Source organism: Microtus pennsylvanicus, chromosome 4, assembly GCF_037038515.1.
Source record: "Microtus pennsylvanicus isolate mMicPen1 chromosome 4, mMicPen1.hap1, whole genome shotgun sequence".
In the NCBI taxonomy this organism is placed as follows: Eukaryota; Metazoa; Chordata; class Mammalia; order Rodentia; family Cricetidae; genus Microtus; species Microtus pennsylvanicus.
Window position 1 is genome coordinate 81,242,937 of NC_134582.1, and position 24,795 is coordinate 81,267,731.

A 24,795-nucleotide genomic window follows, 5' to 3' on the forward strand; every position below is an offset into this window, starting at 1 on the left:
TTGTCAGACGGGCTAGACTGGGTGGCCAGCAAGCCCCAGAATCCTCCTGTCTCTGCCTCTGTGCCACCAAGCATGGCTGTTCTGCAGGGGTTCTGACCAATCAGCTCAATCCTGTGCTTGCAAGGCAAGCACCTTACTGACTGAGCTAGCACCCAGACTGAGGGGATGGTTTTTAACATGAAGTAATATTTTGGGATTTCCTTGACTGTTTGTCTCCCCTCCTTCACTTCAATTGTCTCTATGGTCCATCATCACAGGGTAAGATCCCTTTAACACATTAGCAGGGCTGGCTGGGAGGGGCTTGAAAGGGACTGCCCTGTCCCCATGCCTGGGAAGCTCTTGGTGTTTGGTGGAGGGTTATAAAAACAAATACATGAATACTTGATGATTAATGGACATCCAGCCTTACTAGTGAGTCCCTCACTGTGTGTTGGTTGTGTTGGTTGACCCAAGCTCCTTTTTTTTTTTTGGATTTTTCGAGACAGGGTTTCTCCGTAGTTTTTTTGGTACCTGTCCTGGAACTAGCTTTTGTAGACCAGGCTGGCCTCGAACTCACAGAGATCCTCCTCCCGAGTACTGGGATTAAAAGCGTGTGCCACCACTGCCTGGCCCCAAGCTCCTTTTTGATACCCAAGAAATAGCTTGACCTTCCTAGATCCACTCACACTGACCCTGTGTTTTGAGGGCCCATCATATTTCTCCCCACTCTAATGGAAATGACAGCCACTGCAACAGCCAGTCAAGACAGTGCTAAAGGCCTTCTGGAGCCTTCCTTCTCTCCCTTCCTCTATAGTTCATCCCCAGAGTCATGAAAGACTTTGCTCTCCAAGAATGGGCACACACTGGAGCAGAGTTGTCCTAATCTTCACTGATGTGGCCAAGGGGTGAAGGATCTAAAGGGAGGTTCATTGAGCCAGTTTCTAGGGTCCATCTAAGCAGCAGATTTCACAAATAGAATCTCGAGCCACTTGCGCTCCTCACCCACTCCCATCACTGCCTGGGGTGTCCACCACCTCTGAGTCTAACCTGGTTCTCCCCATTGAGCCTCATTCTTAGTCCATTTCCTTCTAGGTAAACACAGTGCACTCAAGATGGCCATATCCACAGCACATCCTAAACCTTCCCCAGCCTACAAGGCCCTCCTCGACCCGACTCCAGTCCACCCAGCTGTGTTCCACACATGGCTTCTATGCCTCACATGCTGGACGCATAATGTCTGGGTTACAGCATTTTCCCTAGTGACTTTCCTCCTTCCCGGGCCTGTGGTCTAAGTTCCTGCCATCCCCTCACATGTTCTGATGATCTGATTGTTAGGTGTCTGTCTTTGTCTGCCATTGCTCCCCACCAACACATTCTTATTGAAATTCATGTAAGTGTATTTCTCTTATACACAGCTCCCACCCTTCCCTTATGCAAAACTGTAAGCTTCAAAGGTCTGGGCGGTTCAGCCAGCTTGATCAAGGTTTACCAGATGGCCACAAAACATGCGCTTAGTGTGAATGTGCCCCTCTTTCATTTTGGAGACTTTACTGCTAGTTTCCTAAATGAAAATGTTTAAAGTCTAAGTTGTCTGAGTCCAGAGGACCCTGAAGCCCAACACCTCAGCTGGCCAGAGGCCCAGCCCTGTGTTTGTGTTGATGCAGCTCACTCCTGTCCTGCATGAGCTCACAGCTTCTTGTGGGAAGGAACCTTCTGTCACATGCTCCATACTTCAAGCAGGAAATGCTGTCTCATCAGATTCCCTGCCTCTTCTCCTCAGCCCTGCTCTTCCTGATACTCCTAGGACACCACGCCTGCTGCTCCCTAATTCCTCAAGGGCCTGCCTGCAGGGGACGTCCTGCCAACGCATTCTTCCTACTCGTCAGTATTTCTAAGGTGCCCATGTCTCCCTAATTCTCCCACATGGCTTCATGTTGGACAAGCCCCTTTCAAATGCACCACTGACTTCCATGTTGCTTTTTTGATCTTCTTGGTCTGGGCCAGAGGTCCACGAACACAGCCATGGATGGCCCCAGCTGTCTATCATCTGCCTGGGGCTTCTGGAGAATGAGCAGTTTCTCTTCCACATGTGGTCATGAGGGCCTTCCTGCCCTCTATTTACATATGAAGACAGCTGCATTGGCACGCTATAACACCCATTAATTTCTCCAGAGCATTTTACAGTTTCATCTCAGAGCTGCTCAGCCCGCACAGTCTTGATGGAGGGGCTGGACGAGTCTTTGGTATGTGTGCTTATGGTAGTAGGGGCTTCTCTTCCACCTGAGCTGATTTAGCAGCATCCCGCCGCCCACACACTGGGTGTCTAGAGCAGTTCATTCCCCAATCATGCAAACCAAAAACCATCTTCAGGCATCGCCAGGTCTTCTCTGGGGCATAGGTGCCCTTGACTGGAAACCACTAGCTTGGTTGCTATGTCATGACCACAAATCTTATATGGCCTGTCTTTGTGTCTTTGGTTTCACCAATACATTAAATAACCAAACATTCCCTTATCTATTTGATGATCATTCTCAACAATGAGCAGACATTGTGGAAATTCCACCTAAAGGGGAAACATAAACAACATTTTCCTCTTCCTCATGAGGGCCCAAAGAATTTTGAGTTCACCAAAATTCACCGTAGAGGACCAATGAGTTCATTAGGCTTAGTTACAGAACATGGGTGAGGGTTTTATGGACAGGAGCATGGATGACCCTAAAGCAACTGCACTGGAAGATCAGTACCCAGCAAAGACGATGGCTTTGTCCACGCCTACATAGTTAGAATATCTATTCTCTAGTCTTCCCCAGCCTACATGCTCCAGCCCCTGCCTGAGATCCTACACCACATGCAACTAGGGCACAACTGCATACAAATGACAAGAAGGAGTGTCTATAGTCAGTCTCACCTGAGGGTTCAATGGCCCCTCCCCACTACCTCTCCTTCTCTGAGGTTGGGTCATGGTTCCCAGATTGGCTTCTGATGCAAGCTGGAACAGCTAATCTGAGGAGGAGGACAGGAGGCCTAGAAGGCCACTTACACATGATGCCCTCCAAACCTAGAAGGCAGCAAGGATAGGATGCAGAACAGAGAGGAAAGCAAGCTCTGCAGGAGTCCCTCCTGGTCCTGCATGACCCTGACACCCGTGCACCTCAGCAGTTCTCCTGCAGCCACGGAAGACACAGTGTCTCATTAACCCTGGAGCTTCCTGACTTGGCTTGCCTGACTGGCTAGGGAGCTCCAGAGATCTGTCTATTTTTCTCTGCTTCCCTAGCCCTGGGATTACAACGCCTGTCACACCCGCCTTTTACATGGGAGCTTAGAAGGTGAACTCATGTCCCCAGGCTGGCAGCACAAGTCCTTGGCTAACTGACAGACTTCTGAACTTCCTTTCCCGTTAGACAATGACACGCCAATTCTCCAGTCCCAGGACTAAGGTGGACTGTGTGACCTTTGTCCTTTCATAGGCCTCTGTGTAATGATATCTTATCAACATCAACATTTCCATAGAGACTGAGCAATAGCTGCACCCGCCCTTGCAGGTACAGTGTTTCTGATAGCCACTGAGCTAATTAAGCAATCACATTTCTCAGGGTGGTCACCGGCAGCTCCTTAGATCCCGGAAAGCATGTATGAAAAATCAGACTGCAGAAGCAGCCAGCACCTGGAAATATCTGAATTAACAAACACCTGGGCAGTGAGTAAGGCTTAAGGTCTGGGTTCCACAGTCAGGAGAAGGCTTTCCGGTGCCCAGAATTTGAGAGAGGAGGAAAACTCACACAAAGAAAATCATCGTAAATGAAGACAGCTCATTCGTTTCCCAACCACCCAGACCTGAATAATCAACAGAAACTATATTAATTACAACAGTTTGGCCAATAGCTTAGGCATATTGCTAGCTAACTCTTATATCTTAAATTAACCGATTCCTATCATTTTATATTTTACCACGAGGCTTATGGTTTGTTACCTCTTGCTCCTTGAGCAGCTACACGGCATCTGTCTTCTTTGGCAGCTACATGATGTCTCCTTGACTCCGCCTACTCTTTCCATATATCATCTCTGTTCAGATTTCCTGCCTGGCTTTACTCTGCTGAGCCATTAGCCGAAACAGCTTTATTCATTAGCCAATAAAAGCAACACATATACCACAGAAGGACTTCCCACATCAAGAAATGCTGACATACACACGCCTGAGGTGTGTTCCAGGATGCTATGAGCCCGCCACATCTTCACTCATTTTCTCTATCTGTGCACACAGACTGGAGGCCAGGGCGCTCTGCCTGGGTTCTGTGAGGCAGGACCATCTGAGCCAAGGACTTGCTGTCTACTGTGTTTGGGATCAGAGACAACTTCAGTGTTCTGGTTAGTTCACTATCACAGGCATCACAGCTCACACGTCCTCACAGTGTCGTGTCTCTCTCTTTTCTCCTCTCTCTATCCCATCCATATTCCTGCCCTTGTCCCTACTTTCTTCCCCTTATGCACGAAACTAAATACAGTTACTTCCTGTGAAGCACAGTAGGTTCTTTCCACAGAGGTGCCCTGAGCATGGAGCTTACAAATTTTCAGACAATGTTTCTCAGGAAACTTTGAAGGTTAAATCCTGGAGATTCCCTGGCTATGTTTCTATCAGCCAGACTACGCACACACAGCCTGGTAGCCGACATGTGTCCATTCAACGAAACAGTTCATATTCATTGTCAATGCCTCGGCACTGACCCGTAGGCAGCATTCCCATGCGTGTGAGAAGCTCACCGAACACGGAGGCTTACTTAATGAAGCGCACTACAGCCTTATTATGCTCAGAGACACTAGGCAGGGCTCATGTTTTCAACCATTTTCAATAGGGATGGCCCCACAAAAACCACTATTAAAAAGTGGCCCTAAAGAGATCAAGAAAACGGGTCTGTTTATGCTGTGAGACAAGAAGAGGACCAATGTCCTGTGATTGTCACCTTGACAGCCTGGAGTCATCTGAGAGGAGGAGCCTCAGTTGAGGGGAGGTCTGGGTCCATGTCTGTGAGAGACTGTCTTCATTGATGACTTATGTGGGAAGGCCCACCCCCCTGACAGGCAGCGCAATCCCTAAGCAAGCAGTCCCAGGCTGGACAAGAAGGCAAGCTACGCCTGAGTCTGAGTGTGAGCCAACAACAGTAATCTTACACATTTTCTGTTTCAAGTTCCTGCTTAAGTACCCACCCTGACTCCTCTCAAGACAGACTGTGACCTGGAAGTGTAAACCAAACCCGCAAGCTGTTTTTTGCCAGAGTGGTTTTTTTTTTTTTTTCACAGAAAAAGAATAAAATCACTTAGTGCATGTCCGCAAATAATGGCAAGGCTGCCATGAATGACTGGGGTTGCAAATACATCTTAGTGAATAAAGTGCTTGTTTGTGCACGTGTGCGTGCATGCATGCACATGAGTGTGTGTGTGTGTGTGTGTGTGTGGACTCACCAAAGGTTAGCCTTAGCTGTTGTTCCTCAGACTCCATCCATCTCGTTTTCTGGGACAGGCGCTCTTACTGGCTTAGACCTTTCCAGACAGGCTAGACTGGCCAGTCAGCCACAGGGATCCACCTGTTCCTACCTCCCAAGAGAAGTGTGAGCCACCACACCTGCTGCTATTGGCATTGTCTTTTTATAAGTGTGCTGGTGTCCCCGTCACTTGGCCACAAAAGCCCCTGGTGTAATGTGAACTGTGGCTGGAGGAAAAACATCACCCAAGGGTAACTTTTGCCCAATCTGGGCTACACAGAGAAACAAAATCAGGAAGATGCAAATACAGGCTTATGACACTTGAAACCACATGGCCACCCTGAGGCAAAACAGTCCCACTGAGTGTACCTGGGAAATTTCCTTGCAGCTTTAAGTTGAGTAAGTTAAGTGCCAGAACTTCATTAAAAAGAAAAACTTCCTCCAGGGGTTAGGGTAATTTTCATAAAAAAGAGGAATGAACCCAGCCTAGAGGGAGAGTCAGTCTCGCTAAGCTAGTCAGGCTGGTTAGTGAGCGAGAAATAACGAAGGAAAAGGAGGTGCCACAGGCCCACCCCACAGCACCGGGCTCTGCAGCTAACTGCCCACGACTCCTCTTCCCGGAGCTGTGAGCATTCACATGGCTTCTCTGTGGGATCTTACCATGCAGAAAACACATGGGCACAGGCTGGGGCCTGAGCAGGGGAGAATGGACCCCAGAGGATACTGGGCCTGAACTGCTCAGGCCAGCTGCTATGGCTTCATTGGCAGTTAGGGGCTTATCCTCTGGGATGCTACCCTGTGGGGGTCTGTCCCCCCAGCCTTCCTGTACCCTGCCTGGATGTCACCATGCACAGATACCTAGCCTCTCAAGGAGGAGCCACACCTCTCAGAGGAGCACCCCCCCCCCGCCCCGTTCTGTTCTGGCAGAAAGCATAGGAATTTTCTCAGAATGCAGAGGCCTGCACTTCAGAGAGAGGGGACACACACACAGCCAAGGCTGGCCTGCAGAGCGTCCACCACTGTTCAGAAATAGAGAGACAATAAAAGGAAAACCCAGAGTGGTGTGAGGCAGCTCCATAGCAGAGAACCCCAGAAACACGCCTGACAAAGGCAGACATCTCGGCAGGCCCATGGTCACTTTCAGAGTCCACAGGCAAGTTCCCTAAGCTGGTCTGTATGCCCACCTTGACGCCGTTAGCACAAGTCCCAGAGGATACCTGTGGTTCACAGACTATTAACTGTTTGCTTACAAACAAGCAGCCAGCCCACCTTATTAACCAGCACTTAATAGGTGTACATACTCTTGTACATGGGGGTGTGCATATGTGTAGAAGCCGGAGAGTGATCCCAGGGTTGTCCCTCGGGGGTCACCACCTTGTATTTTGAGCCCTAGGATTCTGCCTTTCTCCACACTTCCTCGGCACCCTAATTACCCAGTGCCAGCCATTCAGCTTTTTAAAATCTGAGAGCTGGGGACTGAATTCAGGTCTCTGTTCTTGCTTGACAAGCGCCTTACCAACTAAGCCATCTCCCCAGCCTCTGGTGCACTTAATTTTCTAATCTAAATCGCAGCCCTGTCGGATCAACCCGTTGAACGGATACCACAAGCTCATCAGCAAGTGCTGTGCCAGAGAGAACACGCATGCACTTGTTTCCCTGACAACATGAAGGGAGAAGAAAGTTCTGGAATAAAAGGTGCCATAGCCAGGACTACACATACTCTGGTTCTTGAGTGTACTTTTTGCACCTCGTGGCAACTGGCTGACAGGACCTGCAGGTGACAGACACTCCTGGAACAAGGAAGAGAGTGCTCTCAGGCGGAGCTTCTAAGTTCTCAGGGTGTCAGATCCACACACGCTTTTGAATAGCAAAGACTCAGCAAGGAGGCCAAAGAATGGGAAATTGATACAAATGTCTCTCTTGGAGATTTTTAAACAGAAAACTTGTAAACTTCTGCTAGAAGCCAGCATTTTCCTCCTTAACTTGACATTGCCAGTGAGGGAAGCAGGTAGACCATATTCTCCCTGGACTGGCCAGGCAGGTAGAGCAAATGAACAGCCCTTGGCACAGCAGAGAAACCAACCATCCAAGTCCCTCCTCACTTGCATGGAAGCAATATCATTAGTCCCGGTGCCTTACTGTAAAATGAAGGTAGAGACAGGAGAAATCCCTGAAGCTCGTGGGCCAGTAAGACTATATACACAGCACTGAACAACAGAGAGGCTGGTGTCCACTTGGGGTTGTGTTCTGACATTCATACACCATGGCATGTGTGTGTCAGTACACACACACACAGACAGACACAATATATATATTTATATATATATATGCACGCACATATACATATATATCCACTATATGCACATATATACATTCACCTCTCTCACACATACGCACGCACACATACACTATACATATAGGCATATAAATGTCCACATATATACATACCACATAACTCACACAAAAAATACCTATCAGACATTTCATGATAAAAATGTCTTCTAGCTTTCACTGCCACCATCTTAGGGCAAAGTAACCAGGACAGGTGAATAGCCAAGTTAGAGTATTCCCTTGGTTCCCACCTCAAGCCCCAAGAAGCCCTATCCCAGACAACCCCAGCTAGGAGGCCAGGGTGGAGGCCACAGTGGGCACTGTGACCAGCAGGCGCCATTTCTGTTTAGGACGTGGGGGCTTGGCTGAAGCCACTGGAGTCTAGGCACTATTTTTACTTCCCCATCTGCCCACCTCATAAAAACAATCTACACAGGCCTTCAAGGCCTCTACAGAAGCCGAATAACCTAAGTTAGACACAAAGGACACGCGATACCTGCTTAAGGAAACCCAGGTTTTTCTGAAGTTCATGACTATAAAATATTCCAGGAAATTATGATGGATTCCTGAGATTTCATGATTGTATCTAAATACACAAATTACCCCCGAAGCTCAAAGAAAGCTGCAAAGGTTTTGTGTACAGGCGAGAAATACAGTTTTGTCACATGAGAATTACAGTAATTGTCAAGTCCTTCAAAGCTTAAGATGAACGAACATAGTCAGGGTATGGTGTTGGCAGGGAAGCGCGCGCGCACACACACACACTCCGATACTGATGTGTTCCTCCCATGCCAGTGCATGGCGCAGAGCCCTGAGGTCACACTGTTGATCGCTGCAGATCTGACTTACCTTCCTGGACTCACAGAAGGCCTGGGCTCCCAGGCTCCAGGCGGCATGGAGTGTGGACCGCACGAAGCTGGCAGGCTTAAAAACGGGGATGGCTGTAATGGAGAACAGGCCGAGGAGAACAGTGGAGGTTTCCTGCTGTTGACTGGTGTCTGTAACTAGGGAAGTGGCTTTTCCTCAAAGTGTCAGTAAGCAAGACAAGACAGAAAGCAGAAGTGAGAGGCCCCAGGACAGGCTGTTAATTTCATAGTCAAAATGAAGCTCGAGTCGGAAGGCAGGGATCCCGTACAAACACCCGCCAGTAGAGGAGGGTCAGCGGACACGCAGTTCCCGGTCAGGATGGGCATACAGTTTCCCACACTTTCTCCACACATGGTTAAAGCCATGTGCCAAATTTAGGGTATATCAAATTTTTGTCTCTCTCTTTTTTTTTATTGTAAACCATGTTTGATGATTTAATAATTCTGTTGATAATTTTGAGGGCTTGAAGAGGGTTTTGTTAATTTTTGTCTACAGTTTCCTATTTCTGATTATAAAGTTTTCGCCATTGTGGTTTAGGATTAATTTACGAGAATTCCCCAGAGCACCCTTGCCTAAGATTACAGGCAACTGACTTGATGCACTTCTTTTATCTGCTGTATCATCGCGGCGTGGGTGTGCCGCTCAAAGGTATGTTGGAAGGTTGGTCAGGGTGTGGCAGGACTTGTAAGAAGTGGGGTCTGGTCTGAGAGGCCACTGGGTCACCATCCTTGGGAAAGATTAACGGCTACCGAGGGGACTAAGTTAAGTCTCAGAGGACTGGGTCACTTCACCAGCTTGGTCCCACTTACACCAGAACCCCACCATGTTCTTCTGCCACTCGGTGTCACTTGCCAGGATGGCATGACTGAGGCGCTCACCTGAAGGGGCTGCCGGAACGTGGGTTTTTAATGCCCTAAACTATTAGCCAAATTAAACTCCTTTTCTTTATAAGGTACTTCGTCTCGGGAATTCTGTTATAGCCATGGACTTAGATTCAGGAAGTTTCCCCTAGCACTACTCTGGGCATATTCTTAAAATGTTGGTAACCTGTTTTTTAGAAAAGTATTATTTTATGTGTATGAACACTTTTCCTCCATATTGTATGTGCAGCGCACATGTGAAGGAAAAGTATTCACCTGGCTTTTTGAATTTAAACTTAACAGATTCTCTAAGCAAGAGAATTTTATCTCAGTAAATATTCCACGTGAGCGTGAGAGCAATGCATTCTTCTGTTGTAAGACGAAGCATCTCACAGATACCAGGTGGATGAACAGTGTTGCTCTGGCCTCTTCATTACTATCGATTTTCTATTTGATCTATCTATTATAGAAAGGGGAAAACCGAAACTGCAAATCATAATATTGGCATCTTCTCTTTATGTCTTTGACCTTGTTAGGGTTTACCTTATGTATGTTGATGCCCTGTTGATCTGCGTGTGCAGGTTGAGGGTTGCTATGTCTCCTTCTCTTATTGCCTTGAAGCCTTGACCCCTGTTTGCTGCAGAGGTTTTTGCCCTGTAAGGGATTCAGTGAGCGAGGAGAGCTCTGAAAGGAGAAATCCACTTGAGAACTCTCAGCTGGGTGTGGCTCTGATGATGTGTTTTGTCTTGGAGAGTTTGGGTGCTTTCCAAACTTACTGTTCGCTCCCTCCCTGGCCTCTTTCTCAGATCTTCGCTGTGGGAACCGAGTGAGGTGTGTGTGTTAACTACAGCTTTTTTTTACTGTCTTTACCTTCTGGTGTTTTGATAGTAGGGACTTGCTGCTATTAGGGGTATATCCATCCCAGCACTGAGCAATCTTCAGAGAAAGTGTAAACAAATCAACCCAAAGTCCACCTCGAACGGCGGCCTTTATCAGGCTCTCATATGCTGACCTGCTTTTCCTCTGCTCTGATCCCTCTACAGAAGCAGGCGATGAGGGAAGACCCTCTTCCAGAGCCTGACATCACTTTGTAAACCAGTCAGCCCTGGGCCTGCTCGGCTCTGCCTCCTCTTACCCTCTGCAGGAAGCATAGGAAGGCTCTGCTCTGCCGCCCCTTATGTCCTCTGGACTCACCCCTGTGATGTTTCTCCACGGGGCCCTCCAAGGCACAGAGTATCTCTTGTTCTGAGAGATCTGTGAGCACCGATGATCTCCCTGTGATAGTCTGGGTTTGATGTCCTGCTACATCCATGATTCATTTCAAAGATGAGCCCACTGGGAGTCTACGTAGCTACTCAAAGGAAATCAAAGGCGAGAAGCCACAGGAAAAACTAACAGCCGATGGAGAATGTTTGCCCAAGCATGAGCACTACACAGATAGCCAAAGAAGGTAGCTGACCAAAGTTTTAAACTGCAGTTGTCTGTGAGGGGAAAGAGGGGCAGGAATAGAAAGGCACTGGGGACCAACTGACTGAGGTTGTATGTGGAGGGATAAAGATCAGGAAGTAAATAGTAGGTATTGTTCTGAGCAGCAAATAGGACAGATGTTGAGTCTGCAGGGAACCCATGCACGGAGGCAAGAGTGTGAGAAAAAGGATGCGGAACTTAAAAAATTCTAAAAGGCAAAGAAGATCCAAGGTAAAAAACACTGATGTCCCCGAATACAGAATTAAATAAGGAGGCAAAACTCATGTTTTAGTTAGATGTACATTTTCAGAAACAAAAGAGGCCTCATCCCTATGGTAAAAGAAACGTCTTAGCTCCAAAACTAAAGGAAAATCAAATCACCTGACCTCGGCTGAAAATAGGACCCACCTTCTACTTCTGGGCATGCGTCTCAGGGATTTGAAATCACAATGTGGAAAAAACAGTAGCAAGTTTGTTGTTCACTGAAATACTACTCACAATAGCCAGGAGGCAGAACCAGCCTAGGGACCGGCCCACCCGTGGATGAGAGGATAAAGCAATATGGTCAGCATAGACTGTCATGTACTATGTAGGAATGAAAAGGAAGTGAACTCTGCCATTTGTAACAACAAATACATGGACCTTGAGGACATGAAATAGAGAAACAAGACACATCATCACTTAGATGTCATGCAATTCCTTCCTCAGAACTGAGATGCTCCCCTCCACCCGGGGGGAAGTGGGGAGAGGCTCAGAAACTCAAGGGAAGGAAAGCTGGGGAAAGGACACTCCTCTTGGGAGCTGCCAGCAAGCTGGGCAGGGGTCAGAGATGCAGCCTTGGTGATATTTTAGGTGAAAGTGGCTGCCTTTGAGCCACTTGTGTTCCTATTGGCCACCCCCATCCTGCTCCCAGGGTGCCAATAAACTCACTAATTCACCAAGCTAGACTTGGTCCAACTGGTTTCTTTGAGGTGAACAGACATTTGCTCATATCTCCCCAAGAAAGGTCAATGAAACAGAAGTGAAGTCTAGAACACCGAAACTCAAAGAAATGAGATATACTGTGGTTACCAGTCAGGGATGTGACCAGAAGGCAGGGAGTGGTGGTCTTGGGACCTGAGGAATACTTGAGTCTTTGAGGTCATGAATATGATAATTAGCTTGATCTGGTCACTCCTGGCTGCTTAGACACAGCATAACACCACAGGCTTCTCATCTACCAGACCTCAATCTCAGAAGGCAGTGAGCAGTGTCTACAAACAGCCCAGGACATGCTGATCCAGCTAAGCTCAGGGCTGGGCAGAAAGGAACTTTAGAGCTTGGAATAAACTGTATATCTTTATCTTTATTAGGGGATGAAAACGGGCAGAGGAGGGCTGTCTACTGATGCTTCTGATGGTTCTTAGAAATTCAGAGAGCCCAGTGCAGTCTGCAGAAGCAGTCTAGAACCACCTATGCCTGCCAGTGATGCTGGGGACAGCTCCTTGGCACCAGCCAGTTCAGCCACAAGAACAGTTCTGCTCTACCAGGTGTCAGGGTTCTGGCACTTTCCCTACCGTACCAGTGAAGGATCCCAAGCCCCTCAGGATCTTCAAATCTTGGGACTGGACCCAGAAATCAGATTTTCTGTAGCTCTCAGGTGAGGCCCGCAGGCAGCCTGGATAGAGAGTACCTCATTCTGGCGCTCTGGTCTCCATTAGGAGGTTGGGGCTCTGAGCTGACTCCCGAAATTATAGAGCAGACACACAGCTTCTGACTGCAGGGGGAACTGTTCACATTTCCCCTGGGGTTCTAAGGAAGTCCTGTGGAAGCCCAGCATTCAGAGAAACAGTTGAGGTGCTCCATCTTGACTGACAACTTGGTGGACTAGGAGTCACCATGGAAACAAATCTCTGGCACCAGCTGTGAGGGATTCTCTAGATTAGGCTAAGGGGAGAGGATCCATCCTTACCACCGGCAGTACACAGTACCATTCCATGGGCTGGGGTCCCCGACTAAATAAAAAGGAGAAAGCAGGCTGAGGGCCAGCATCTGTTGGTCCCTGGTTCCTGAATGAAGATGCAATGTGGCCTAAAGCTCCTGCTGCCAAGTTCTCCCTGCCATGATGGACTGGATCCTTAAACTGTGAGCCAGAATAAGCCGTTCCCTTTTCAAGTTGCATTTTTTTGGAGGGGGCGGGTGTTTTTGTCACAGCACTGAGAAAAATAACCAATATACCCTTTCAGTTAAAATCCCTCCACAAGGAATCCTTTAGACACGTGGGTCTTGTGAGAGGCTCATTATGGAAGCTGTGCTGGAAGCTGTCACCAGAGCCCTGCGATGGCTGGGGGGGGGGGTGGAGGCAGCCCAGGCAGCTGTACTTCCTGATGCCAGGCTGATTCATGGGAGGGAGGAAGTCTCCTAATCTGCAGGGCCCCTCGGAGCAACACCTCTTGTGGTGTTTTCTCCTCTCCCAAATTACACAGCACAGAAATCCTAGACTCAGGTGATTCAGTCTCTCCTTAGACTCCAAGTAAGCAGGCAGAGGGGCTGGATCCTGAGGAGACTCACAGGGCCCAGTGGGAGGGGTCCCCAGTTCTCCACTCACTTCTGTCCACCAAAAGGACCTAACGATGCTCTGGCCTGTTGCTGGCCTCAGGGGCCCTTCCAGTTCTCTCAGAGCTCATGGTAGTTCTGTCCCAGCAAATAATCTCACTTTTCTGTATTCAGAAGAGCAGAATGAGGGAACTTGCTCAACACGGCCTTTACAGTTTGTCCCCACAAGGGACATGATCCCTCTTAGCACTACATCATTGACTCTCTCACTGGCTTGGTCACTTTGTGTATGTGGCGGGGGGGAGATGCCTGTGTGTGTGTGTGTGTGTGTGTGTGTGTGTCTGTATGGTGTGCATGTGGCATGTGTGTACTACCAGGGATTAAAAACCCGGGCCTCACACATTTTAGGAATGCACTTTACCACCAAGTTCCAACCCAGACCCCAGACCTTGATTATTCTTTTAAAGCTGCATAAAACTGAACAAAATACCAAGAATCTCCCAAACCCCACATCCTCCTAAACAAAACAAAAAATTAAGCTTTGTGAGTGTTCACCTCTAAATGGGGCCCTTATGTCATCATTGTACCCTGTCCCAAAGGCCAGGGAACACCAAGGAAGAGAGGAGGGAAAGAACATAAGAGCAGGGGGATGGGCAGAAACGCTGTGAAACGCGGTCTTCTGGACATGCCATGGCGATCGCATGCAAGAACTCACATCAGATGTGGGTACCTATGGAACCTGCACAGGACCGAGTCATTCAACTTTCCAGTAGTGATGGAGGGATAGTGGGGGCCCGTGCCTTGCTGAGAAGTCACTGGCAGTTGATAGTAAACTGAGGGATGGAAACTTTTCCTTAGGTTGCCCATGCTCTGGTGCCCAGCTCTGCATCCTCGTGTGAACTGGCAACCCTGATGGGTCTCAGTGGGTTACTAAAGGAAGGGGAGTAGGAGATGGAGGAAAGGAGGGTAGTGAGGAGGTGAAGGGGAAGGAGGAAGAGGAGATAGAGGTAGGAGGGGCTTGTTGAGTCAGGGAAATGATGGATGAATACAATCAGAATATATTATATAAACAAGTCAGAAATTCTCAAGGTATAAATAAAAATCCTATTTAAAAATGATACTTCAGAAGCTAAGTCCTGCATAGTATCTGCAAAGGACTGGTTCACAGGCACCCCACCTCACGTAGTACCCAGATCTGCAGCTGCTCGAGTCCTTAGCCGTGTGAAGAACATGCCTGTTGTGTTGGTTACTCTTCCATTGCTGCAAAGAGACACCGTGGCCAAGGCAACTTAGAAAAGAGAACAGTTATTGGAGCCTTCAGTGCCAGAAGGTTAAGTGCTGGTTACAGTGGGGAACATGGCAGCAGGCGGGCAGGGCACTGGAGCAGTAGCTGAGAGCTTGCATTTTGATCCACAAGTAGGAGTGCTCACATAGTCCCCTCAATGGCACGCCTTTCCTGAGCTGGTCCCAGTGGTTGCCTCGCTGATGTCTTACAAATAAGGACCTCACCGCTGAGAATTGTAATAAACCCTCACTTTCTCACCTTCAACAGTGGAGTTGGTTCAGTTAACATGCAGCTTCCTGAAGATGCACCCAGCCTCAGACAGTAGTCAAAGACAGCCACTGTGTCTGTATTGAATATGTGCACATTGTCCTTCATGCCCTAGTTCCCTGACAGTACCATGTATCCAGACATGCGTGTGTGTCAGGTGTCACGGGCAATCTAGAGAAGGATAAGGTGTGTGTGTGAAGATGGGTGTGATGGCTTGAATAAAAATGGCCCCCATAGGCTCCTATGTTTGAATAGTTGGTCCCCAGTCGGCAGAACTATTTGGGAAGGATTACAGTTGTCTGGTTTTGTAGGAGGTCGTATGCTCATTGAAGGTGAGCTTTGGGTTTCCAAAGTTCATACTGTTTCCACTTAGTTTCTCTTTTTTTTTCTCTCTCTCTCTACCTAGTCTTTCTCTCTGTAGTCTCACCCTTCGCTTGTGTGTGTGTGTGTGTGTGTGTGTGTGTGTGTAGAGGAAGCTACTGTGTTAAAGTGGCAAGAATTATGCCTCTGGGTCCCTTCTGATCTGTACTCTGATCTCAGGTCTCTTTGAGAGAGTGACTTAATTACCTTTAATTCTCAACCTGACACACTTGTATTGCACATACATACCACACACACACACACACACACACACACACACAACTTGCTGATGATAAACACAATCATCTTTAATGTGTTGAAAGCTTGCTTCAGAAATGAGGTGATGCTCTTGGGTAAGAGCCACTCTGTATTCATGACCCTCCCACAAGGCCTTGCAAAGTCATTCTGCTTGTAAAAAGATGCTTTTCTCAGTCTCCAGGTGACCAGCAGCATTTTATCCTTGGTTCCAGCTCTCTCCCATTAACGCTTGCAGGGGGTTCATTCTCTGAGACCAGCAGCTCAGATTTGCACAGCACAGCTGTGAGACTGGAAGGGGCTCCAGGGAAGGGGGAGCCCAGCATCACTTTGTACATGAGATAACATAAACCTAAGTAATTGAAAGAAATGGTGGAGTCGGGATCCTGGGTGCCTCTGTCAACTATGCTGCCCTGGGAGGGCCTAGGAAACCACCATGTAGAACTGGACAGTGGCTGATCAAAGCCACAGTCCCAGAGTTCTCATCAGAATGGGTGTGTGACATGTCCTGGGGCTCTCTGTGGTCAGAGCAGCAGTGCAGATAGACACATCTGGACCGAGCAAGTGACCGCACACACAGTCGGCCCATGGCTCACACAGAGCTACCTTCAGGTCACCCTCGGCTGCAGCCTGAAAGGCTCAGCTGTCAAGCCACAGTCACCCAGAAACCATAGCCCAAGCTCTCAACCAGAAGAAAAGCAGCTTGTGTTCCTCATGAGAAAAAAAAAAGCCAGGTCACAGAAGCAGGCACAGAACCAACTGTGTGATCGCAAAGTACTGAACGGACTAAGAATACTGTGAGAAAAGAATCACGAAGATAGAAACCGCTCCAACCAACTTGTGTGGAAGTGGGTGCAGGCGGGTACACGCTTTCTCTCCCTGAGAGTTATTTTATATGTTTTCATCTTTTGTGAGTCGTCTCAGAATAGACTGACATTCACAAACACTCGAACACCGGAAAATTCCAAGACTGGCAGAGTTTATGAACACAAACACCTGTGTACAGAGGGAAGCTGGTTGCCCGATCCCTCCCCCACTGCTCTCTGTCTCTGTTTCTGGCTCTTTCTCTCTCACACATCAAATGGGGAGTGAACTTTCGGGACCACCCAGTCTTTGCAACTAACACACAGAGCAGCCATTATTTATACCCAGCACATTCACCAATTCCCATGCAGTTGAAACTCCCTGGCCTTCAAGTCCGTGCTATTTATCCTGTGAGCCATTCTAAAACAGCAATCTCTCCTGTTTCTCTCCAGTGGCTCCAGGCAGAACAGGGCAGAAGGCCACACCCCAGACCTCTTAGCATCTCAAGATGGACCCGAGCATCAGGGGCCGAGACTGCACATGTGGTAGTGCACAAACCCCTTTGAAAACTGTGTCTGCATGACCTTGGGCCATCCTCAATCTCTGGAAGCTTTGGCCCTCACTTGGGGCCAGAATTTTCCCAGCTGTTGTGACAAATGTCATTGATTCAAAATTAGTTTCCTTCCTGGTCCACTCACTGCCCATTCTTCCAATGAAACCTCTCTTTGTTGTTATTCTCCTAACTTGAAAAAGGTTCGCTTCTAGCCATGTCAGGTTTACACACTCAGAGAAGCAAGCCGAATGACAATGGCTATTTCTCCATGTCCTTCAGATGAGTTCTGCTTGCTAAACTTCATCCTTCTCATGTCTTCCGCATTGGTTCAAAGACAGTTTTCTGAAGGTGGTATTCACAGCCCATGATGGTCACCTTAGTACAGTTAAGAGAACTGACAGGAAGGCCAGGCCTGGGCTTTCCAGAGAGACCACCATTTCTCTCTCTCAGATAAGCGCACCAGTGATTTAGAATGTAGATATCTAACCGCTGCATTGGAAGTGAAAACAATCTCTCACATAGCATGACTGAAAAATACATTCAGATGGAAGAAACCATAGAAATTCTTCTGAAAGTAAAAAAAGTAAGCAACCACAGAGATAAAAAGATTATGGGAACTGTGGTCAGCAATTATGATAACAGATTATGGTAATACCATGTATCTACTCACTGACCTGGATGTTTTTAGGATCTATACAAAGGCCTCCAAGATCCAAAACAGAATTCAGTGAGTACCAAGAAATATATTTCATCAAAAAACTCCTTAAGGACCTTCTTCAGCTCTTAACATATGTTCTGCCAGACTGAAGAACATCTGTCAGTCTGGAGCAAGACAGGAGATAGCTCCAGGGGGGGTTAAAAAAAAAAGAAGAAGAAAAAAATGGAACTGAGAGATAACATGGTGTATTTTTGACTATGTGGAAACTTGTGTCAAATGAGGTTTCAGTTTTATGTCATAAGTTGAGAAGAAAATTGTATTAGGTTCTGTGCAAACTAAAAACAAACAAACAAACAACAACAAAAAAAAAAACCCGCCAAAACAAAGTTTTGCCCTAGGAGAGCAGAGGGGACAAGGGAAGAACGAGAAAGGAAATGGCAGCGCACAACGGCCTCTCTGCTTCTTGTTGCTATGAAAATAATACCTGAAGCCCAGTACTTGGTAGAAGTTTATCAGGCTTGCATTTTTGGGAGCCCAGGACAGGGTAATCCCATCTGTTCTACCGTTGGTATGGCTCTGTGAGCCACAGAATGACATGGCAGAAGGTATTCTGGGAGGGGTCACGAGTGAGGAAGAGATCCCATGTAGAGACAGGAGCCAAAGAAATCAGTAGCCTGGCTAGCTGTTTCACTCAGGGTCCCTGAAGACCTGTGCTCATCTTCCTCTGAGGACATTACTCTCACCCCAGCTAGGACCCACTTCTCAAGGGTACAATTGTCTTTCAACACCCACTCAGGGTTTAACCCAAGCACACAGACCTTCTCAGGGGCCATAGGCAAACTATTCAAACCTCAGACTACCCAAGGGGTCCTAGCGCTTGTAGCTGGCGAGGCTGCCAACCCCGAGGGCTACACAGGAGCACTGAAGAGGGAACACACTGGGGAAGGCCAGTGGACTCTGGCTGGGTCGTCAGAATGGAGATGCTATGACAAAGAAGAGACTCATGAATGGCAGTAAACAGCATCAGTAAACACTTGCTGTAAACTGTTAGACACAAACCACAGACCGATTACCGTCAGAAGGTATGGGCATCTGGCTTCCCCACTCCTCATTCTCAGACACACTCTGAAACTGAATCATGAAATAAACTCATCGGAGAAATAAACTCTTGTGCTTGCAAGAGGAAAGGAACAGCTTCCAAAATGAAAAGCCTACTTCTTGGAAGCGGGACTATGGGGCAGAAAGACAGGATGCTGAGTCTGAAGGAGGAAATTTTTCAGTTAAATTAAAATGAAGTAAAAAGACAAAATTAACCCGGGTCACACTAAGACATTTCCATGGCAACGCCACAGGAACTGTCAAGTGCATTCACATGAGGCTGCTGTAGCTAGAACAAAGGTCCATTGGTGAAGCTAAACCTACAGAGAAAGGCGGCAGTAAGCGCCACAGCGGGTATTTCAACACTTTCTATAGGCATGCTGAATCCACCTAAGTTCATCGATATTGAGATTATGGATTTCCCTAACTGTGCTGAGCCCTTCTTTCTCTCTGCACTTGGCACCCAGATCTGCCAACCCGGGCGTCTGTCCTGCCTCTCCTAGCTGACCTCCTCCAGCAGGGTCAGTCTTCCCCACACCTGTGTTGCCACCCAAGCCTGAAAGCTGACCCAGAAGTGCGGGCACACCACAGCTTCCAGAGTCAGGACTCTATATGGGGGAGCAAGGGGTTCTTCTGTTCTTCCCTCCTTGCATCTCTCTCTCCCCATCCCAAGCAGCCAGGACAGCATCCCAACTCCCGCACGCACCCCAAGTTTCCATGAAATGAAGGGCGAAGAAGGGCCACTTTGGTCTATTAAACTGATCGCAACATAAATGAAATATGCTTTTTTTCACAGCTTTGGTTTTAACCATATTTCATGGTATTTAATATTTAAATTCAGTCAATGAGTTTTAAAGAATACAGAGCAAAAGTTACATAGTTTTATTTTTATTTACTCATTTTTTTTATGAGACAGGGTCTCATGCAGCTCAGGCTGGATTCAAACTGGGAACATACTAGAGGATATCCTTGGCCTTTTGATCCTATCACCATCAAGTGTTAGGATTATAAGTCTGTGTTATCACATATGATCTATTTGATATTGGGGATTTTATGCACACTAGACAAGTATTCTATTGACCAACTTACAACCCTTGCTACTTCGTGGTATATTGTTTTCTTATTAAAAACAATGTCTTCTTTAGGCTGGTCTCAGTCTTGCTATATAGTCGAGGATGACCTTGAACTTTTGATCCTTCTGCCTTTGACTCTCAAGTGTTATGGTTACAGAAGTATCACCACACCTGCCTACATAATTGATTCTTTTCTAAAAGTTTGTTTAATTGTGTGTGCGTGTGTGTGTGTGTGTGTACATTTGTGCCTAATTACGCAGTGCCTGTGGAGGCCAGTAGGGGGAGCTGGAGCCCCCAGGGGCTGGAGTTACAGATGGTTGTCAGCCTCATTCAGGGTAGATGCTGGGAAAGGCACCCACCCCAGTCCTCTGCAAAAGCAGTTAAGTGTTCTTACCAGAGGAACCACCTCTCTCCCGTAATTGATTCTTAAAAGAAAATATGTAATATGTATAAAAAACTAAAGCCAAAACAAAGAATCCTCAAACAGATCCAAGCTAACATTTTTGTCAAAGTTATAATCAAATGAAAATTGTGCCTAAAATATATCAAAATTCGGAAATCTTCATAAAATCCAATCAACCTAGTTATTATTTTAGTCTTTATGCAGCGTTTCCGTATGAAAATCTCTTTTGCCTAGTGTTCAAACACAAGGGTAAAGATTGTGGCGATACCTATCCAACTGAGTAAGCAGCAATTGAATTACATCTTTGTTAGGACTCTGCCTTCTAACATAAAAAGAAAAAAATCCAACCTGTGTTTTTTTCCCCCCACCCAGTTGTCACGACACCAATCCAAAAACAAAGAAAATGGCCAAAGGCTGCAGACGAGGGTAAAGGGGCAGCTGGGGTAACTGGGGTAGCTGGGGCAGTGGGGCAGCTGGGGTAGCTGGGGTAGCTGGGGCAGCTGGAAACAGGTCCATACAGCGAAAGCTGAGAGACTGTACACTGACTTGGGCAAAGAGAACAGACACAAAGGTTCAATAATAGTGGGAGCAGGAAATCTGTCTTCCAAGAACTGCAGCTGTGGGGGATGACCACGCCCCTTCCTGGAGTGACTTTTGCTCTCTCCCGAAGTCGCAGGATGATGCGACTTTATCTCTATCTTTGAAACTTTAACTCTAAAGGATGAACCGCCTGTTACTTGGGTGACTAAATGCGTGGACGTTTGGTGGACCCTTGCTGTTTCACGCGCCCCAACAGAGGGGAACTGCCCACTGAGTACTGGAAGGGGTGAGATGTCCTGCTGCAAAAGCACTCAACTTTCTCAAAAGCACGCGATAGTTTGAGGAGTCCAATAAGGCCCCAGTCCTTGAGCCCCCGCTATGAAAAACAAAGCTTGTTTTTCCTTCCTCTCTCTAAGTTTTAAGGAACCTCATCGAACGACACCACCTGGTCTAAACTGACAGAAGCTATTTATAGTTGGTATCTATTCCCCTCAGAATACAGACACTTCTGTGGGAAGAAAGAATGAAGCCTGGGATAACAAAACACTGCCCAACAGTGCCGGAGTGGTCACAAGCAGCGGTGTTTCTGTATACAAATACCCTTCGGAAGTCTAAATGTAAACCTTAACTTTTGAAAACTCCTAAATCCCAAACACACCTTGAATGATGAGGGACAGTTTGCTGGGTAAGTAAAACCAAACCACAGGGATAATGCCTACATGTAGAATATTAAATACGGCCCTGAAAGGACCAAATAACTGTCTCATGCAAGCCTAGCAACAAAATAAAACTTTCTATCAGTTTCACCTTCCAGATGTGAAATATGTTTCAACATATATTCCCCATTTATTATCCTAACTTAAAACATTTTTCAAAAAAAATTTCGTTTTTAAGACTTATTTTTAATCTGATATATTTAAGCATTTCAAATACAGAATACAAATAAATTTCTGTTTGACTGTAAAATTTTCCTAAGTTTATTAAAACCAAATTATTCATTTGGATAGAACAAAATGACTTGGTGAAATAATCCGAGTGAAAAAAATTGTCACTTAAAACACCTGATATTGTGTAAGTATTTAAATATTTTTAAATATATATATATATATATATATATATATATATATATATATATATATATATATAGAGAGAGAGAGAGAGAGAGAGAGAGAGAGAGAGAAGATACCAAGGAAAAGAAAAATACCCATCGTGGAGAATTTTACTTAAATTTGAACACAATTTTGGTCAGGCAGGCAAAACTCAAAAAACCCTTCCAAGAAAAAGGCAAGCTGACCGACCTTCCCAATTCTTTTTACTCCTCAGACTTTGAAAGAAGTGAGTCTCTTTTCAATGACTTTTAGGTGAGGTTAAGTTTTAGGAGCCTTACTGATATACATTCAAATGTACACTTTAGTGCCTAAAAGAGTTTCCAAGGATTTGGAGTCCGCCAAGCAGAGAGAGCTTGTTGGTTTGGGTAGGGGTTCAGAGTTTGGTGAAACTGCTCTTGCTCTCACCTACCGCATTTCAGAGGCTCTGGGACTCTGCATCGCTTGGGGGCGCGCACAGTGTCAGTCCCGGGGTTCGCCGAGTCGCCCGACGAAGTGCGCAGCCGAGAGGCGGAGCTCCCGGCTCGGCCCCGCTGCCAGCCGCGCTCCCTGCCCCACGCGCGCGCGCGCGTGCTCGCCGGAGTCCGGTGCCGAGTGTTGGGGTCGAGTGGGTCGGCGCTCAGCAGCAGATGGTGGAGCCAATCCGAGGTCCAGCCTGGGCTAGCCAAGGTCTGTCGCCTAGGGGAGGCCGAGGCCCTGCTCTAAAGCGCGGCGGGGCGGAGTGGCTTCTACCTGGGCAGGTGGCCTCGTCCTTCAACCCCTTCTCCTCCTCCCCACTCCTGTTTCTCTTCCTGCTCCTCCTCCCGCCTGGTGCACGCGGGTCCCCGGTTCTTCCCGCTGCCCGGCTCGCCGCTTCTTCCTCAGGGGAACTTCCTCAAAGCGCCCGGGTAGCGCCCGGGCAGCGTCCGCGCTTCCTCCGCCACCCTGAACACCCCGCCCAGAACCCAGCAGAGCTGGGCAGCGCCCCGAACAGAGCCGCTGTAGGAAGTACCCCAAGATCCAGCGTAGTTAACACCCAAAGCCCGAGCTAGAACAAAACAGCTCGCTGAACCGTGCCTGAAACAATTAAGACCCCGAACGTGGACGGGGCAGTACCCCTAACCGAGCCTGAGATGAGCAGTACCTTGAACCCAGTCAAGTAGCACCCGAACCTGAAGCCCAGATCCCCAAGCCAAGCTTCAACCAATTATCACCCTGAACCTGAGCTGAGCAGGGCAGCATCACAAACAGAGCTAGTCAGCGCCGTTGATCCTGAGCTGGGCACCATCACAAACTGAACTGGGGCCAGGCAGCAACCCTAGACAACTGGCCTTCAGTCCCCTGGCACGACATATCCAGAGGAATAGACCATTCTCCAGATCTGGAAGTCCCAGGAACCAAGGCCACTCTTTGCAGAAAGGAGGGTTTCCCAAGCTCAAGCTTCTCCCTCCACCACAGCCCTGCTCATCAAGCCCAAGGCTGAGACTGCTTATGGAATGATGTGTTTAATGTCAAAGGACCAAGATGCTCCTGCCAACATCATTGTGATCTGAAAGGTGGCCCCAGAGGCTTTTGCCTGCAAAAACCCTGTTTCTGAGGGCGTTACCTATTGCCCACAGTCTCCTTTATCCTGGTCTGAAGTTCTTGACATGTTTTTGGTTTTGTTAGTCTGTTAATAAATAGCATCAGAATCGAAACAGTCACTTTTGAGCAAACTCTAACCAACGATAAATAAATACAATGAGTATTTAGATACAGTAAATAAACAAATACAATGAGACAAAAAGATGCTGTTTGTGGGGAATTGAAACGAGCGGCATCCTGTCGAAGATTTCCTGGAAGCACTGATTATTTAAGTGCCTATTAAAAACTGTTCCCTAAGCCCAAGCAAAGACTGTAATCACCACCAAAGAAAATGCAGGGATGCGGGCTGTTTATACTCACTGGGAGCCCCTCTGCCCTTTGTGCTTAAAATGTTCATAGGTTTCCATTTCTATTCACTTTTCACCTTTAAATATTTTAACTTGAATGGAGGATTTTTGTTGCTCATCATTTATTATGGTTAATAATTTGTCAATCATTAGACTTAATTTTGTTTCAGTGAACCAGCAGAATAGCCATTTCTCTTGAAGGAGGCTGCAGAGTCCATAGGTGTTTTCAAGGGTATGGATTTTTAATGATAGCTCTCTAGGGAGAGATGAACAAACATCTACTCACCCCAGATAGGGAATCAATAACAGACCCAAACAGCCACACCATCAATATCAAGTTTGGTGAACCAGTTGTTTATTGGGGTTACTTTTACGGGTGACGGGAGCAGTAATGAACAAAGACATCTTCATAATACAGAGCCCAGCCCAGGAAGCTAAAACTCTGCAGCTTACTTTATGACTGACCTGTAGCTCACTCAGCAAGTCCAAGAGTCTCTCTTCTAGGCAACTTGTCTGGTCTGCAAGTGTCTCGCAACACTCTTTGTTGCTTATATAACCTTAGGGGGAGGGAAGGGAACAAGTGTATCTGGTCAGTTTCAGGAACTTCTTAAGGATTCTGAATTTACTTCCCAAGTCTTAGTGAGCTTCCCTTTAGGACACTGTGCATCCCTCAAAGACTGAATGTTTTAGCTCAGAGGACTTTGCAATCACAGCAGTAAAAAGGTGGAACATGGGACTTGGAGCTGTGCGTGCAGAATAAATTCAATCTTTTTCAACTGGCCAAGTCTCTCTGGAGTTTCACTGAGAGCACAGACAAGGTGACATAAGGGTCCTTCCCACTTCTGAGTCTTCTTCAGTGTTAACTGCCACTGAAGTTGATCACACACATACCTAAAAAACCAAAATCTTCTTGACAGTCAACCTTTGCCCAGTGTTTCTACACCCAATAGGCTTCCCCCTTACACAC

The 24,795-nt window shown here is 47.2% G+C and overlaps 1 protein-coding gene across 4 annotated transcripts in view; it reads right to left on the minus strand.

Annotated features, from left to right (window-relative positions):
- The window catches only part of Syk (spleen associated tyrosine kinase), a 70,523-nt gene extending 48,059 nt beyond the window's left edge, over positions 1-22,464 (minus strand). The window contains exon 1 of one of the 4 annotated variants that reach the window (XM_075969631.1): positions 22,331-22,464. The gene's annotated coding sequence lies outside the window, so the exon portion shown is untranslated. Of the gene's footprint in view, positions 1-8,636; positions 8,802-22,326 lie in introns of those variants that run through there. The other 3 variants (XM_075969630.1, XM_075969632.1, XM_075969633.1) reach the window with 3 other exon arrangements.
- Between the last annotated feature and the right edge of the window lie 2,331 nt (positions 22,465-24,795).